The sequence below is a fragment of the Crotalus tigris genome, unplaced genomic scaffold, assembly GCF_016545835.1.
Source record: "Crotalus tigris isolate CLP2741 ecotype Arizona unplaced genomic scaffold, ASM1654583v1 scf7180000018124.1459596, whole genome shotgun sequence".
In the NCBI taxonomy this organism is placed as follows: Eukaryota; Metazoa; Chordata; class Lepidosauria; order Squamata; family Viperidae; genus Crotalus; species Crotalus tigris.
Genome location: NW_024096836.1, coordinates 947,327 through 964,930, shown reverse-complemented (window position 1 = coordinate 964,930; position 17,604 = coordinate 947,327). Strand labels below are relative to the sequence as shown.

The 17,604-nt window shown below is 40.3% G+C and overlaps 1 protein-coding gene across 6 annotated transcripts in view; it reads right to left on the bottom strand.

The window, feature by feature from the left end:
- The window catches only part of MARCHF10 (membrane associated ring-CH-type finger 10), a 126,894-nt gene that overhangs the window by 66,956 nt on the left and 42,334 nt on the right, over positions 1 to 17,604 (bottom strand). The window lies entirely within an intron of this gene.

Sequence of the window (17,604 nt, the reverse complement as noted above, 5' to 3'; positions counted from 1 at the left end):
GATATATCAAAAATATAAATCTAAAAAAGATAAAAAGCTAGAAGATATAAAAGATATAAGAATTAAAATTTAAAAGTACTTATAAAAAGCAGAATCTAAAAGAAGGGATAGAAACAACGGAAGGTATGGGGGGGGAGAAAAGGTTGTATGTGGAAGACTGAATCAAGTTACAAAGCACTCTGATATGGTGAACTAGGTCGTTATCAGATCTAGTTTATAACAGGTCATTATAATCTGATGATAATTTTGAGCATAGCTGCACAGAACTTGGCAACATTATCTGTTGTAGCATTATAGGTATCTAAAAGCAACAGGATGGTATAAAATTGTCCTGTGTACCTTGCATATTCATGCAGTAATAGTGAGATGAAGTTAATATTAAAGTTTTGGTAGTATAGGCACTGAAGAAGCATGCATTCTCTTGTTTCTGTATTTCCAGAGTCAGAGGGGCATTATTAATAGCCTCAGGAGACACAGAGCCAAGAACTACATGGGCACCACAGCTGGTTTGACAACTCTGACTTGGCTCTCAAAATCTTGGACTAGACTTTGACTATTATTCTGTGCACTCCTGTTAAAAGCAACCACTCTTAACATTGTGAATGCATTCAAAGCTCGTCCCCGCCCTCATCTTGCTCTTCTGACCATTTTTCTGTTTTGCTTATCCCAGCATATAAATCTTTATTACTTAGAGAGAAACCAACAGTGAAGTGGGTGAGGGTTTGGGCAGAGGGAGCTATAGAAGCATTACAAAATCTCTTTGAGTTCACATATTGGGGCATGTTTTTTTTATAACAAATTTTTATTAGTTTTCCAGTTTTCCAGTTGAGTATTTGGAAAGCAACATGGTGATTGGGTTAGTCAATAATTCAATTAACAATATGTTTAGTACATATCTCAGGTTACATCATCTAAAATTCCTTCTCTATTTCCCTTAACATTTGCTATATCATATTTAAGCTAGTAAATTTCTAATTATATCAAACTCAATTAAAACACTTATCAATATGTTCTTACTTATACCTATCCATATCCTGTTTTTAACTTTTACCTAATTTTAATATTTAATTGCAATATTCCAATTTAACCTTTAATATCCATAGTATTTAATTTTCGGGTAGTCCAAATTTCCTTTATTTCACTACATAGAAGTTATACTATCTAAAATACAGATATTACTTACGTAAATATATTCTTATTTTATTTCATAAACATTTTCTATTTCTCATCCTAGTATATCACCACAATAATGGAGTATCCTTTATTATCTCAAATCCACGATCTACATTATCTGGGGTAAACAATAATTCAAAGCTATTTCCTAATAATTAATTTTCATTTCCCTTATAAATCTAAGTCCTCAATAATAAGCCAATTAATCCCTTATTTTTTATTATTTTCCAACAGTATTTAAATCTAATAATCAAAATCCCCTTCATCTCAAAGTCTCCCTTTAGCCCATTAGTTGAAACTTTAGGATCCTCTCTAATAAATCAAAAGACCCCATTTTTTAAATCTAAGTCTAGCTTTCTTTTTATGCCAACCAGGCTTCCATACCAATGCTTTTAGATCATCAGATAGATCTCCCTTCATTCTTGTACATGTTACTTGAACTACAGGAGACCATCTAATTATCAATTTTCTAGGAAAAACTGGCCCATTTATAATCATTAAGTTGTCGCCCTGGTGATATAGCTTCCCATATTTGCTCTAGTATATTTGTCTTCCATTCGATCTGGTCTTTTTCTTCCTCAGGTTTTGTCTGGTTTAAGTAAAAAGTCATGTCCAATTTTGTAGTTGTTGTTTGATTGTCTAAGTTATCAATAGGCTGTACTTGTTGATCTTTGATGCCTTTCATCTTGGTATTACTTTCTTTCACTTCTGATGTTTTTTAAATTGTATGTTCTTTAGTTGCAATCAGGGTTTGATTGATTAAATTTTCAATACATTGTACTTGTTGTCTTTAAAGTCCTCTGTCTTGGTGTTAGTTTCTTCCACTTTGTTTTTTTTTTTTTTTTTGGATTGTAAATTCTTTAGTTGCAATCAGGGTTTCGCTTTGTAGATTTAAGCTGGCGCCTTTGTCTTTCAGTCTAGATTTAATTATCTCAGTAGCTTCAAGTTTATAATTAGCCGAAATTTGTTGCTGGTCCCCCTCCATTCCTGGCATGGTTATAGATGGTCCTTTTGTGAAGGCTATTTATTAAGCAAAAGTCAGTAAGTATTCACCTCCACAGTCTTGTGGAAAAATAAAGCCTTAAAAAATATAAGGACTTTTACGAAATTCCATGGGTGAAAGAGAGATCTTTATTTTTGCGCAAAAAGGTTCAGAAGTGACTTAACAATCAGCAAATTTCTGAACAAGGGGGAGGGTCTAAACTAAAGCTTTATAGGTTTCTTTCTCTCAGGAACAAAGGAAGCATAGATGGAATCTTACATTGTATATGGAATCTACTTTTGTGTAACATTCAGATAGTTTCTCACACGTTAGGTCCATTTCTCATGGGAATACACTGAAGGCAGTTTTTACTTTTATACAATGTTTCTAAATATGCATTAGGTCATTCACGTACTGTTAATACAGCTTTTGGCTAACACAGCTTTCTTTCAGAGATTATGCAGACACATGATTTTTGCTTTTTGTGATTTTTCATTATTATTATTATTATTATTATTATTATTATTATTATTATTATTATTATTATTATACTTTATTCTTCTTTATTCTGTTATTCTATTTCTTTCCCACTTTACTCCCCCCTTTTGGAAGTTTTCCAGCTTAAACTTCCATTATTCTACCTCTGATTCCGGATCTCCTGAAGGTTCCATTTTATATTCCCATAAGGCTAACATTGTTTCATGTTTTGCTGTTGGATATCATCCCAATTAGGATTATGAGATTGAATGATATTTGCAAATAAATCAATTATCTCTTGGGGTTTTTCTGAAAATGATCCAAAATGTAATTTCCAATTCAAAAGGTCTGTGGTCGTAAAAGGAACATATTGTAGCATTGAAATGTTAGTGTTATCTGGTCCAGGAACCAACACCTCTCTTAGAGGGGCAATATTTTCTTCTGTTTTTATTTCTAACTTGCTCCTGGTGCGGCTAGAAACTGAGGTTTCACTTTCAAAGTTATTCAAGCTTTTATCTGTTTCTTGAAGGGATCCAGCTGTTGCTAATTTTCCTTCCTCACAGGCTTCTGGCTGAAATTGGGCTTCTCTTTCAGGCAGAGGGAGTGGAATTTGCTGATTTATTCTCCCTTCTTCTCTTCTAGGACTGTAGGGGGGTGGTCTGGCAATTTCCTCCCTATCTTCCTGGCTGAAAATCTTAGCTTTTGTTTGAGGCTTGGCTTTTTGGCTTGCCAAATATATCTTTGCACACTTTATCTGACATTTTGCTAACCATCTGGGTCTCTGTGCAATGTTGATTTTCCACTGGTCAATGTAAGGATACTGGTCCCAATAACCATTTCCAGTCACAATTTGATGAACCCGTGCAACGAGTTCAGGATTCGCCGATCCCATTTTTGGCCACCCTATGCCCAGGGCAGTCCACTCAAATTCACAGAATCTTTTTAACATGGCTGGATTTGATTTTGGATCTCCATAATCCCTAGAAAAACCCTTTTTGACATTCTTTAACATGCACTGGAGTGGCGTCTGGTCAACGCTCTCCTTTGACTTTTTCCCACCCATTTCTCTAATACACTACCATTGATCACTCAGCATGAGCTACAATGGTTTAACCTCCCACACACTCCTGCCTATTGAAGGCTTAAGGACGCCACCTTTGCCTTCTAGGGGGTGATCAGTCCCCTCTTCCGATCCAAAAGGGATCAGGTTTCCCCTGTGTTACAATACTTGCCTGCAGGCGTTTTCCAGACTCCTTTGTTGATTTAAGATCTGTCTGTCACCCTCATGGATCCTCAGACTGGAATGCTTCCTGATGGGTTAATTCCCTTTCCTCCCGTCGAAGTCTCCTCGTAGTCAAAAGCTACGAAGCCGGCTTTCGGAGCCGTCGTCGTTTAGGAGAGGGGGGGCCCACCAGGGCAATCCGTCTTGGAAGGTTAAATCCTTTTTCTTAAAAGCCCTTAAAAATGTCCCGGCGGAGAAATCGCCATAAATCTTGTGGAAAAATAAAGCCTTAAAAAATATAAGGACTTTTACGAAATTCCATGAGTGAAAGAGAGATCTTTATTTTTGCGCAAAAAGGTTCAGAAGTGACTTAACAATCAGCAAATTTCTGAACAAGGGGGAGGGTCTAAACTAAAGCTTTATAGGTTTCTTTCTCTCAGGAACAAAGGAAGCATAGATGGAATCTTACATTGTATATGGAATCTACTTTGTGTAACATTCAGATATTTTCTCACACGTTAGGTCCATTTCTCATGGGAATACAATGAAGGCAGTTTTTACTTTTATACAATGTTTCTAAATATGCATTAGGTCATTCACGTAGTTAATACAGCTTTTGGCCAACACAGCTTTCTTTCAGAGATTATGCAGACACATTATTTTTGCTTTTAGTGATTTTTCATCATCATTATTATTATTATTATTATCAATCATCGCACAGTCAGCCAGATGTTCAGACTGGATTTGGCATTTTGTCTACCTATCGAGACCTTATCCAGGACCTGGGATAGGCAGATGTAGATGTTTGATGGTATTACAGGTATCGTCGCAGGATGGAAGCAGTTCCTAATAAGGCCGCCTTTTGCAATTGACTAATAGCAGATTTGTCAATGCCAATGGTGTTCAAGTGGTGCTCCAGTTGTTTTGGGATTGCGCCCAAGGAGCTATGACTATTGGTACTACCCTTGCTTGCTTTTGCCACAGTCTTTCTATTTCTATTTGTAGGTCTTTGTATTTTGTTATCTTCTCCAGTTCTTTCTCTTCTATTCTGCTATCTCAAGTCACTGCCACATCCACTATCCAGACTTTTTTGTCTTTCTTATCGACAATTGTTAAGTCTGGGGTGTTATGTTGCAGGTGCTTGTCTGTTTGAATTCTGAAGTCCCAGAGCAGTTTAATTTTATCATTTTCTATGACTTTGTCTATTTTATGATCCCACCAGTTTTTGCTTACAGGCAAATGATATTTTTTGCAGATCTTCCAATGCACCATTGTTGCTACTGTGTCATGCCGCTGCTTGTAATCAGTCTGTGCAATCTTCTTGCAACAGCTTACCAAGTGGTCCACTGTTTCTTCAGCTTCTTTGCATAGGCGGCACTTACTGTCTGTTGCTGTCTTCTCAATTTTGACTTTGTATGCATTTGTCCTTAAGGCTTGGTCTTGTGCAGCCAGAATTAGTCCCTCGGTCTCTTTCTTCAATTTTCCTGCTCTTAGCCATTGCCAGGTTGTATTGTTATCTGCTTTCCCAGCTATTTTTTTCATGTATTGGCCATGTAGTGCTTGTCTTCCCATGCCTCTATTCTGTTCTTCATTTGGTCTTTCTTGTAGGCCAGTTTGGTCTCTCCAGTAGTCAGTAAGCCTTCCTGATATACTAATTTCAGTGCATCTTCATCATTGTTCTTCAGATATTCTTCCAAAGCCATTTTTCTTCTTCAACCATCTGATGTACTTGTAGCATTCCACGCCCACCTATTTGCCTTGGTAGATAAAGTCTATCAATGTCACTGCGTGGATGAAGGGCATGATTCATGGTCATTATTTTTCTGGTCTGCCTATCCATTGCTTTTAGTTCTGCTTGAGTCCAGTCCGCTATTCCAGCTGTGTACCTAATGACTGGGATTGCCCAGGTGTTGATTGCCTTTATGGTATTTCCTCCATTGAGTTTGGATTTTAAGATCTTCTTCACTCTCTTGATGTATTCACCTCTAATCTTTTTCTTGACTTCAGTGTGCTTGATGTTGTCAGCTTGAAGGATACCAAGTATTTGTAGTACTCTTCCTCATCCAGACTCTTAATGTTATTTTCGTGGGCATCTTGATTCCTTCAGTTTTCACTATTTTTCCTTGTTTGATAGTAAGTGTGGCACATTTGTCCAAGCCAAACTCCATTACAATATCTTGGCTATATATACGGACAGTGTTGAGCAGCGATTCTATTTCAGATGATGTTTTTCCATACAGCTTCAGATCATCCATATAAAGGAGGTGGGCTAGTCTGGCAGATGTTTTTGATGTTTGATAGCCATGTCCTGAGTTATTCAGTATTGTTGACAGAGGAAACAGTGCAATAACAAATAGTAATGGTGATAATGAATCTCCTTGAAATATTCCTCTCTTGATATTAACCTCTCCCAGCCTCTCACCATTGATCTGCAACTGTGTCTTCCAGTGTGCCATCGATCTTTGCACAAATTTTCTGATGTTTCTACTGACTCCTGTTATTTCTAGGCACTTTATTCTCCAATCATGTGGCAGAGAGTCAAATGCCTTTTTGTAGTCAATCCATGCAACATTCAGGTTGGTCTTCCTTCTCTTGCAGTTTTCCAAGATCATTTTGTCTATTAGGAGTTGATCTTTTGTTCCTCTGCTGTTGGGGCGGTTTCCTTTTATTATTATTATTATTATTATTATTATTATTATTATTATTATTTTACTTTATTCTTCTTTATTCTATGTTATTCTATTTCTTTCCCACTTTAACAGTTCTTAAAAAGCTGTTCTCTCAGCTTTTAATCTCTTTTAGATAACACCAAGGACAGATCTGAGCTATGAGCAGGTCTCTTTGTCAAGAATATTCACTTGTTGTACGAAATTTCACCACAAGATGTCCTCAATAGTATTTAAAATCTTTTTCAAATCCCAGGCTAGGTTTTTATCCAATTTAAGTTCTTTTTCATCTTTTTTACAAGTAAATAGAGAAGCAAGTCCCCGTGAGAGTAGGAACATTTTGGGTCCCAAAACATCAAAAAGAACCAAATCCAATTATTTAGTTGTTCTTTTCAAGGCTTTATTTCCTCTAGGTAGTCAGACACCGCCATTTTAGAGGGTGGGAGGAAAACGTTCTCTTCCCTCTCTCCTCACAGGGGGAAGAAATTTCAAGAGGACTTTTATAGGAAAATACTTAGGGTACAAAGAAGGTAGGATCTCACCCAATTCCTCCGCGGTGCTTTTGAAGTGTTTGTTGGTAATTTTGGCCTTGGCTGATAGCGGCTTAGTGATGGGCCATGTTAATGGTCAATCTTTTCCCTGTCAGTTCGAAGAGCTGCCTGGGATCAAATGGGAGGGCTGCTGCCCTTCCGTGATCAGACGGAGGTCCTCTTCATGCTTGTCACCCTTCCGGGGCAACTTCCGGCGGAAGAAAACAATCGCCCCGCACGTCCGCCAGAGCCACAATCGCAAACCAGAAGCTGATTGGGGCATGTTTAAAGAAGTTGCTACAGTTAACCAACATATTAATGCAGAGAGCATGCCACCACTGTGTCTGCATATAATCAGAAGTGCATTGTGATAAATTAACATTCGTAAAGCAGCAGGCCTGGATAAATCCCTGGGTGTGTTCTTAGGGAGCATGCAGATAAGTTGGCTTGTGTTCTTACAGATACTTTCAATCTTTCATTGCAGTGGGCAATGGTTACATCATCTTTTAAGACTGCCATTATTTTGCCAATGCCAAAAGGAGTCTTTAATCATGGGTCTTAATACTTATCATCCACTTGCGCTTGCATCCATCATTATGAAATGTTTTGAAAGTCTGATGAAGGACTTTATTGTATTCAGACTCCCTCCAGCATTTGACTCAGCTGGTGGATGTAGTGGAGTTGATGTCAAAGACTTCTGCTCCCATAGGCAGTAACAAGTTCTCTTATTAGTAATGCTTGATTCTTTGCTTACTGTCCAAATCATTCTATAGAGGATGCTATTTCCTATGTTCTCCATCTGAGCTTGGCGCACTTAAAGAAAAGATAAACTCATGTGTGAATGCTGTTTGTCAACTTGAGTTTGACATTTACCCAAAAATAAGACCCACCCAGAAAATAAGCCCTAATCTGACTAACCTGCACCTAATAGAAGCCCTACTCCAAAAATAAGCTCTAGTTAAGAGCCCGCCCATTCTGTCCCACTGCTTGGTTGCTCGCTTCTGCAACAGGGCAGGGGAGTACATGTCAAACTGGTGCTGCCGCCACAAAGTGAGAAGGAAGTGGGAGGATAGAGCTGCCACACACGCCCCACACCCACGTACCTCAGGTCTTCTGCAGCCAGGCCACTCCCCACTCAGTGACCTCCCTCCACCCATTCAACAGGTGGGGGAGGCTCAGTCACCTTACCCAGTCCTCCTCTGGTGTTTCAGAGCCATGGGGGAGTGATGGCAAGAGGCTCTGCCATTGCTGTGCAACAGCCACGTCCGCTGTTGGAGGGGCTTTCTTCGGTCCTGGAAACCCTCACTTTGCCCTGCAGATTACCTGCCCAGTGGCAGCCACCATTGCCTTCTCCTCCGCCAACTCTCCCATAGCTTACACCATGACTGGGGGACACAAAGCTTCCCTGAGGCCTCCCTCTGCCTGTCAGATACCCGCTGAAGCTGCCTGCCCACTCCCTCCCACTGTCTGCTTGCCCGCAGGTGCAACGGCTTACAGGGTTTCCCAGGGCAGATACTTGGAAGGTGAGAGCAGTGATGGCGGAATGTACCTTTAGGCGAGGAGAACAGTTAGATATCTCCCAAAAATAAGCTCTTATGGTTCTTTGGTCAAATATATATATATATATATATATATATATATATATATATATATATATATGTGTGTGTGTGTGTGTGTGTGTGTGTGTGTTTTCTGAGGTTTTCGCGGGTGTTTGTATGTAGGTCTTTGGTTGTTCGGGTTTTCTCCCGCGTAAAATTGGAAGTGTCTTGGCGACGTTTCGACGAAGTCCCATTCGTCATCTTCAGGCTGGTGTTTTCAGCTTCGTGCTTCGAGCAGCAATGTGTGGTCTTAGCTGTTTCTTCCTTTTAACTGCCAGTGGGGGTATGAACTGATTGGGTGGGAGCTTGGCTGTGTTCTGATTGGGTGGAGGTGTGTTCTGATTGGTTAGGGGCTTGGCTGTGCTCTGATTGGCTGGGGGGTTGGCTGTGCTCTGATTGGCTGGGGGGTTGGCTGTGCTCTGATTGGCTGGGGGAGTGTTCTGTTTGGTTGTGCTCAGGTTAGTCTGAGTTGCAGAGGGGTTTAAGATTTTGGGCTGCCTTGCTATTTTTTGGCTTCGCGTTTGTGGTCGTGCCTCATTTTCATGGAGGGTGTCAGTTTGCTTCATGTATGGATTGGAGGGCTTTAAAGTGGCTAATGATGCAGCTCTGGTCTGGCTTCTGGTTTGTGGTCGTGCCTCATCATCGGTGTGGCTTTGGGTTTGCTTTTTGCGTGGATGTGTGGTGGTGACATCCTGTGTGGTTTTTGTGAGTGTGGGTCTGGTATCATTTTTTGTGTTAGGGAGTCGTTTGTCAATAAGGGCGGGTTTCCAAATGGCTGGTAGGCGGGAGGTATCATCTCGCTTGTTCATGCTGTGTGGGCGTTTTTCTATCTCGATGGCTTCTCTGATTATTCTGTTATTAAAATGTTCACTTTTGGCAATGGTTCTGGTATTTTTAAAGTCAATTTCATGTCCTGTGGCTTTAAGGTGTTGGACCAGGGAAGATGTTGGTTCACACCTCCACCCAATCAGAACACAGCCAAGCTCCCACCCAATCAGTTCATACCCCCACTGGCAGTTAAAAGGAAGAAACAGCTAAGACCACACATTGCTGCTCGAAGCACGAAGCTGAAAACACCAGCCTGAAGATGACGAATGGGACTTCGTCGAAACGTCGCCAAGACACTTCCAATTTTACGCGGGAGAAAACCCCAACAACCAAAGACCTACATACAAACACCCGCGAAAACCTCAGAAAACAAATATTGAACCTCTACGGGGAGGAAATCCACCATCTGACCAGGACCTATGAAAAACTTGAAGTCCAAAGAGCTTCCATTTTATGCGACCTCGCATTCCTACGCAACTGCCGAGATCAAAATCTAATCCCCACATGTTTCCAACTGAAATTCCACTCCAACTCTGCAGCCACCAAACGGATCCTGAAAAGAACAGAATTGGCCCTAATCAGAAATGAACTTCACACAAAAAGATTCCTCCTAGACCGAATTAACAAAGATCTCCTCACACTCCACCTCAAACTCAGCAACAAGATCCACCCCGCACTTTGGGACAAATCCAAACAACTCGCCGTCTGGAGAGCCGAAACACAGACCACCCTCAAGACAGATACACACACCAACAAACTCCGAAGACTACAAGAACGCCAGAAACAAACCCCTCCTCCCTCACAGCCACACATGAAACAAACAGTGCATAACATCTCAGATAGGATCCTCACCAAAGCCGAAACCAATGTCCTTTCCAAAGGATTCAACTTTGCAGTCACTCCCAAACACATCCCCACTGAAACCATTATATGTGGAGTTGAAACCAGCCTGACCAAAATCAACCCCGACGATGCTAACAGAATCAGACTCGAAATCACCAACATCCTCTGTACCAGCAAGCCACCCAAAAGCAACTTACCCAAAGAGGAACAGACAGCACTACGTAACCTGAAAGAAGACACCAGCATAATAATCCTACCAGCAGACAAGGGCAACGCCACGGTGGTTATGAACACATCTGACTACCAAACCAAATTAACCAACCTACTCCAAGACTCCACATACAAAACCCTAAATACAGATCCCACCACCTACCTGGAAAAAACCACCAGATCCAAAATAAAAGCCTCCCCCATTAGCGAAGAGATCCAGCAAAGAATCATTCCCAGAGAGAAATCATCCAGATGCCCCAAACTCTATGGTCTCCCCAAGATACACAAAGAAGGAACCCCACTCAGACCTATAGTCAGCTCCATAGGCTCACCTCTACAAAACCTAGCCAAATTTCTCGCCAAACAACTACAGCCCTATGCAGAATCCATCACCTCACACGTAAAAAACTCATTCCACTTTATAGAGATCATAAAGAAACAAAACTTACAGCCCAGCGACCTACTCGTGAGCTTTGATGTCATATCCCTCTTCACCCAAGTGCCTATCAAAGAAGCCTTGACAGCTATCCAAAACAAATATAACCCCCCCAAACACATCTTAGATCTGACCAACCACTGCCTATCCAACACATACTTCATCTATAATGGACAAAAATACAAACAAACAGAAGGAGCACCCATGGGATCACCCCTCTCACCTGTCATTGCCAACCTCTACATGGAACACTTTGAAACCCAAGCTCTAGAAAAATCGGATCACAAACCCAAACTCTGGCTCAGATACGTAGACGACACCTTCATAATCTGGCCACATGGGAAAGAAAAACTGGACAACTTCCTCACACACCTCAACAGCCTACACCCCAAAATACAGTTCACCATGGAAACAGAAGCTAACAACCAACTTCCCTTCCTGGATGTCTTAGTCTACAAGAAATCCAATGGCTCCCTAGGACACACCATCTACCAGAAGAAAACACACACAAACCACTATCTGCACGCTCTCTCACACCACCACCCAGCACAGATCAACTCTGTAGCCAAGACACTCATCTCCAGAACAAAACGCTTAGCTGACGAACAACACCTAAAACCCGAACTACACACTCTCACCAATGTACTAACATCCAATGGATTCCAAGAAATAAGATTACAAACCTAATCCAAAAAGAAACCCCCACTAAAATCCAAGACGAAGAACAAGAAAACGGCAAAGCCCTCCTCCCATACATAAAAGGCACCACAGACAGAATCAGTAAGATCCTCCATAAACACAACATCAAAACAGCATTCTGCACAAACAGAAAAATATCCACCATCCTTAGAAACCCCAAAGATAAAATTGAATTAGAAAATCAAGGAGTATACGAAATCCCATGCACCACTTGTCCCACCACATACATCGGACAAACCAACAGAAGAATAAGTGCACGCATTGAAGAACATAAGAACTCAGTCAAAAAAGAGGAACCAACATCTTCCCTGGTCCAACACCTTAAAGCCACAGGACATGAAATTGACTTTAAAAATACCAGAACCATTGCCAAAAGTGAACATTTTAATAACAGAATAATCAGAGAAGCCATCGAGATAGAAAAACGCCCACACAGCATGAACAAGCGAGATGATACCTCCCGCCTACCAGCCATTTGGAAACCCGCCCTTATTGACAAACGACTCCCTAACACAAAAAATGATACCAGACCCACACTCACAAAAACCACACAGGATGTCACCACCACACATCCACGCAAAAAGCAAACCCAAAGCCACACCGATGATGAGGCACGACCACAAACCAGAAGCCAGACCAGAGCTGCATCATTAGCCACTTTAAAGCCCTCCAATCCATACATGAAGCAAACTGACACCCTCCATGAAAGATGAGGCACGACCACAAACGCGAAGCCAAAAAATAGCAAGGCAGCCCAAAATCTTAAACCCCTCTGCAACTCAGACTAACCTGAGCACAACCAAACAGAACACTCCCCCAGCCAATCAGAGCACAGCCAACCCCCCAGCCAATCAGAGCACAGCCAACCCCCCAGCCAATCAGAGCACAGCCACGCCCCTAACCAATCAGAACACACCTCCACCCAATCAGAACACAGCCAAGCTCCCACCCAATCAGTTCATACCCCCACTGGCAGTTAAAAGGAAGAAACAGCTAAGACCACACATTGCTGCTCGAAGCACGAAGCTGAAAACACCAGCCTGAAGATGACGAATGGGACTTCGTCGAAACGTCGCCAAGACACTTCCAATTTTACGCGGGAGAAAACCCGAACAACCAAAGACCTAACCAAATAGAAAACCTCAGAAAACATATATATATATATATATATATATATATATATATATATATATATATATATATATATATATAAGACCTGGTCTTATTTTCAAAGTAACATAGTAATATGATTATTCTTCAGCATTTAGTAGCTAAACTGGGCCATTTTGGCTTTAATAATCTTTTGTGCAAATGGGTACTTGATTTTCTCACTATTAGGCCCCACTATGTGCTGAAGAAGAAAATAACTTTATTACGGTCATAGACCAGCAATAGACATCACTTTTTACAATATATTAAAAAAAATAGTACTGACATTAATAGTAAATAATAACATTCCTGTTAAGAAAATACATGTTCTCAAAATGTTAGGGTCACTCCCTAGTTTACATGAGTGGAAAGCCGGTAAGTGTGTGAGTAAATATAATGTTCCAAAAATTATTAGAGATATCTCCAAAAAAATGACACAAGTTGACAGCTATAAATCTGTAACCAATTTTTTTCTTGTGGAAGCCACTATGTGCAAGTTGGGATAATATTTCTAACACTGTTTTTGAGCACAGATATTGCTGATATCAGATATATCTGATATTGTTCATCTTGCTGATCTATGACTGTTGTGCAATTTTGCTACTAACCATATTGCACAGTATGCAGATAATACAACAGGGGTGGGCCTTATTTAGGATGATAATAAGGGCAATGGGTGGGAGGAAGTAGAGCAGGGGTCTCCTTTGGGCCATAGCCCAGTACCGGGCCGTGGCCTGTTGGCCACCAGACCATGGGAATGACTGGTGAGTGCATGCACATGTGTGTGCACCCATTTGCACTAGCACCACTGTGCAGGCACTAGCAGCCCTGTGTGCACAAATGTGGGAATGCTAGCACCACCGCCAGTACTGCCAGTGTGTGTGGCCCGCTTGCGCCAACACTGTGCGTGCGCCCATTTGCTCATGTACACATGCACATTTCTCTGCTCCTCCCTTTCCCCCCGGATCACCAACCTGGAAAGGTTGGGGAGCTCTGAAGTAGAGGATTTGATGAAGTGGTGCAATAAAAACAGCCTGGTTTTAAATGTAGGAAAAAAAAGAAATCAAAAAGGAAGAGACAGCCATACACCTCTGTGTATTAACAATTCAGCCATGGAGGTGATTAGTAGTATCAAGATTTTGGATATGCAGCGGATGAGCAGATTAGCTTGGTCACTCAATCAGTGAGACACTGATGAAGCAGGCACAACAGTGTCTGCATTTTCTGCGTCATATGAGAGAGACGATTGAAAACATCCTGTTGGATAGTTTCTGGTGACGTCGCTGCAACATGGGCGCTGGGGAATGAAGCTCCGTTCCCCAAGCCGGATTTCTACCAGCTGGGGAATTCAATAGGACTGAAAGCTACCCCACAGAGGCGACTGGCCAAAGGGTGAAACTTTGCAGATTGTGGGCCAGCAGTAGCTGACCCACTTGATCCAAAGGAGCCCTCAGGATCAGCAGGAAGAAAGGCTGACCATACCCATGTGGCCAGCCAGAAGCAGCTGATAGTCGGAGACAACGAATTCTAACAAGCGGAAAGCAAAACAGCTGATCCGGGTGAGACTACTTTCCTTATCTCTCTACAAGCGAAAATACCAGTTCTGGGAAAAAGCACTCAAAAGCAAGAAATCTCCAAGCTCCAGGGAGGGGGGGGCTTTTTTCTTTACCCTTCCCTCCTGAACTGTAAGCGGCAGTTTAAGCCTTGGGGAAATTAAAACTGACTTATAACAATACTGTGAATAACTGAGGCATAAAAAAAAGGATATTTTGGGAAACTTTTGGATTTCTAAATCTTTTTTTTATTCTTTGTTTGGAAACCATCGGATTTTAACTTTTTAACTTTTTTAAAGTATGGTGGGAATGGACATCTAATGACATCTAGTGGCAAAACAGAGAACTACTTTTAACCTTGCTTTTTTTTCTCTGTATCATACTGAGTTGTTTTGATTGGAGTTTTAAAACTTGGCTGGATTCCCAGACACAGCTTATAGTTTAAACATTTTGGTGTCTTTGGAATTTATAGTCCTAAAGATTGTGGCTGAAAAAGAAAAGACACTTTTTGGATTGCCCTTTTCTACAGGATGGATTACAATTATAAATAAAAATTATATTTGAAGTCATCTGATTTCCTTGGATTACAAATACAGCTTGACTTCGAATTTTTACAAGCTGTTTTGAAAGAGTGAATAACAAGAAATTTCTTTTAACAGAAACTTTGGATTACAAATTTTGAAATATATATTTTTTCTTTTCCTTTTTTTCCTTTTGTTCTTTTGGACTATTCACTACTTTTATTATTTACTTCTATTTGTTAGGAGCCTATTGGATTATAAATTTGGATTTACTTGGTGGATTATAAAGTATGATTTTAAGATAATCAAGTATAGTATAGGGGATACCTTGCTCAATAGTAGTAACTGTGAGAGGGACCTCAGAGTCCTAGTGGACAATCATTTAAATATGAGCCAGCAGTGTGCTGCAGCTGCCAAAAAGGCCAATACAGTGCTGGGCTGCATTAACAGAGGGGTAGAATCAAGATCACGTGAAGAATTATTAACACTTTACAATGCCTTGGTAAGGCCACACTTGGAATACTGCATCCAGTTTTGAAAGAGTACAGAGAAGAGCAACAAAGATGATTAGGGGACTGGAGGCTAAAGCATATAAGGAAAGGCTGCTGGAATTGGGTATGTCTAGTTTAATGAAGAGAAGGACAAGGGGGAACATGATAGCAGTATTCCAATATCTCAGGGGCTGCCACAAAGAAGAGGGAGTCAAGCTATTTTCCAAGGCGCCTGAAGGCAGGACAAGAAACTAAGCAAGGAGAGAAGCAACCTAGAACTAAGGAGAAACTTCTTGACAATTAGAACAATTAACCAGTAGAACAACCTGTCTCCAGAAGCGGTGAATGCTCTAATACTGTTTTTAAGAAGAGACTGGACAGCCATTTGTCTGAAATGGAATAGGGTTTCCTGCCTGAGCAGGGGGTTGGACTCGATGACCTCCAAGGTCCCTTCCAACTTTATATTATTATTATTATTATTATTATTATTATTATTATTATTAAGATGAGCGTCCCTAAATCTATCTAAAGTTGGAAAAAAAGGATCTTCTGCTCCATCTTCTGCTTCTGCAAGTCCAGTCTATCAGAGATGAATTGATACAATGCTCCAAAAAAAGGCTAATAACTTCCAAAAGGAAATTCAAGCAAACCTACAAGCAATTCAAGAGGCAATCGTTACACACATGGCGTTTACAATGAGAAATTATGAGGAGATGAAAAGTAATTTTAATAAAATGAATAAAAAAATTAACATGGACTCTCAATCTGATAAATCAACTGAGGTTGATCAGAAATTAGAAGTCTTAAAAGATGAAAATCGGAAATTGATGCAAATAAATGGAGAACTAGAAGACTCGATAGCTGGAATGGAGATGGAAAGAGCCTCATATTTTTAAAATTTCAAAATATAATGGAAGATAAGGAAGAGGATATCCTAGACTTGATAATGGAATTATTGGCAGACGCATTAGGAATCGGGAAATAGCAAATGGAAAGAGAATTAGATCAGATCTATTGAGTCAACTCAAACTATGCTAGAAGAAATAAAGTCCCCAGGGAAGTACATGTTAGATTTCTCAAAAGATCTATAAGAGACAAGATTCTGAGAAGAGTAAGAGATGAAGCTTTGAAATACAAAGAAAAAGAAATTGGAGTCCTCAAACAAATTTCTAGGAGAATAAGAGATCCCGAAGAGAATACCAGTTTCTAACTAGGAAATTAATTGAAAAAGGAGTGAATTTCAGATGGTTGATTCCAGAAGGATTTTAATCTATTGCGATATGAAAAGATATAGATTGGATACGCCACTTAAAGCAATAGAATTCTTCGACAACTATAGAGCATTTCTGGAAGGAGGTAATTCTGAATCTGGTACAAAGAGAGAAACAAAGAAACAGAAAGAAATGGCAGTAGAAGGTGCAGTCAAACTAATAGAGGAGGAAAAAATTAAAACATATATACAGAAGAAGGAGCAAGACCAAGAGATCAGAGACAGATAAGATCAACTAGAAATTAAGACCTAGATATAATTGAAAGAGATGGAGAAGGAGAGTGGCATTTTGTCAATGAATATAAATGGCTTAAATTTTCCCTCAAAAAGGAAAAAAATCTTTTACACGATTACAAAAATTAAAAATGGTTATAATTTGTCTCCAAGAAACACATATTAAGAGACAACATTATAAGTTGTTAGAACAGTGGTTCTCAATCTTTTTAATGCCGTGACCCCCAACCGGTCGTAAGTCGAGGACTACTCAACCGGTGCAGCACCGTTTGCAGAATAGGACTTTTGGCGGGCTCAGCAGGGCAGAGACAGCCTGGACAATTCCTATTGGCTTTTGAAAGCCAATAGAATTAGACTCTATTCAAGAGAGTCTATTCTATTGGCTTTCAAAAGCCAATAGAATAAAAGGGAGTAGCACAGCTAAAGAAAGGGGGGGGAATGGCGGACTGTATTGTTTGGCGACCCCCGTGAAATGGTTGTTCGATGCCAAATGGGGTCCCGACCCACAGGTTGAGAACCACTGTGTTAGAACAACTGAAAATTGGTAAACTTCACTTTACATTAGCACTTCAAAAGAAAAGAGGAATAGCTCTATACATTAAAGAAACAAAGAACTCTAAACAAATTTATGCGGGTGAGAAGGGAGAATATTAATGGTGGAAATAATGATGGATCAAAAACAGATACACACCAAATGATAAACAAGAACAATTTTACCGAAA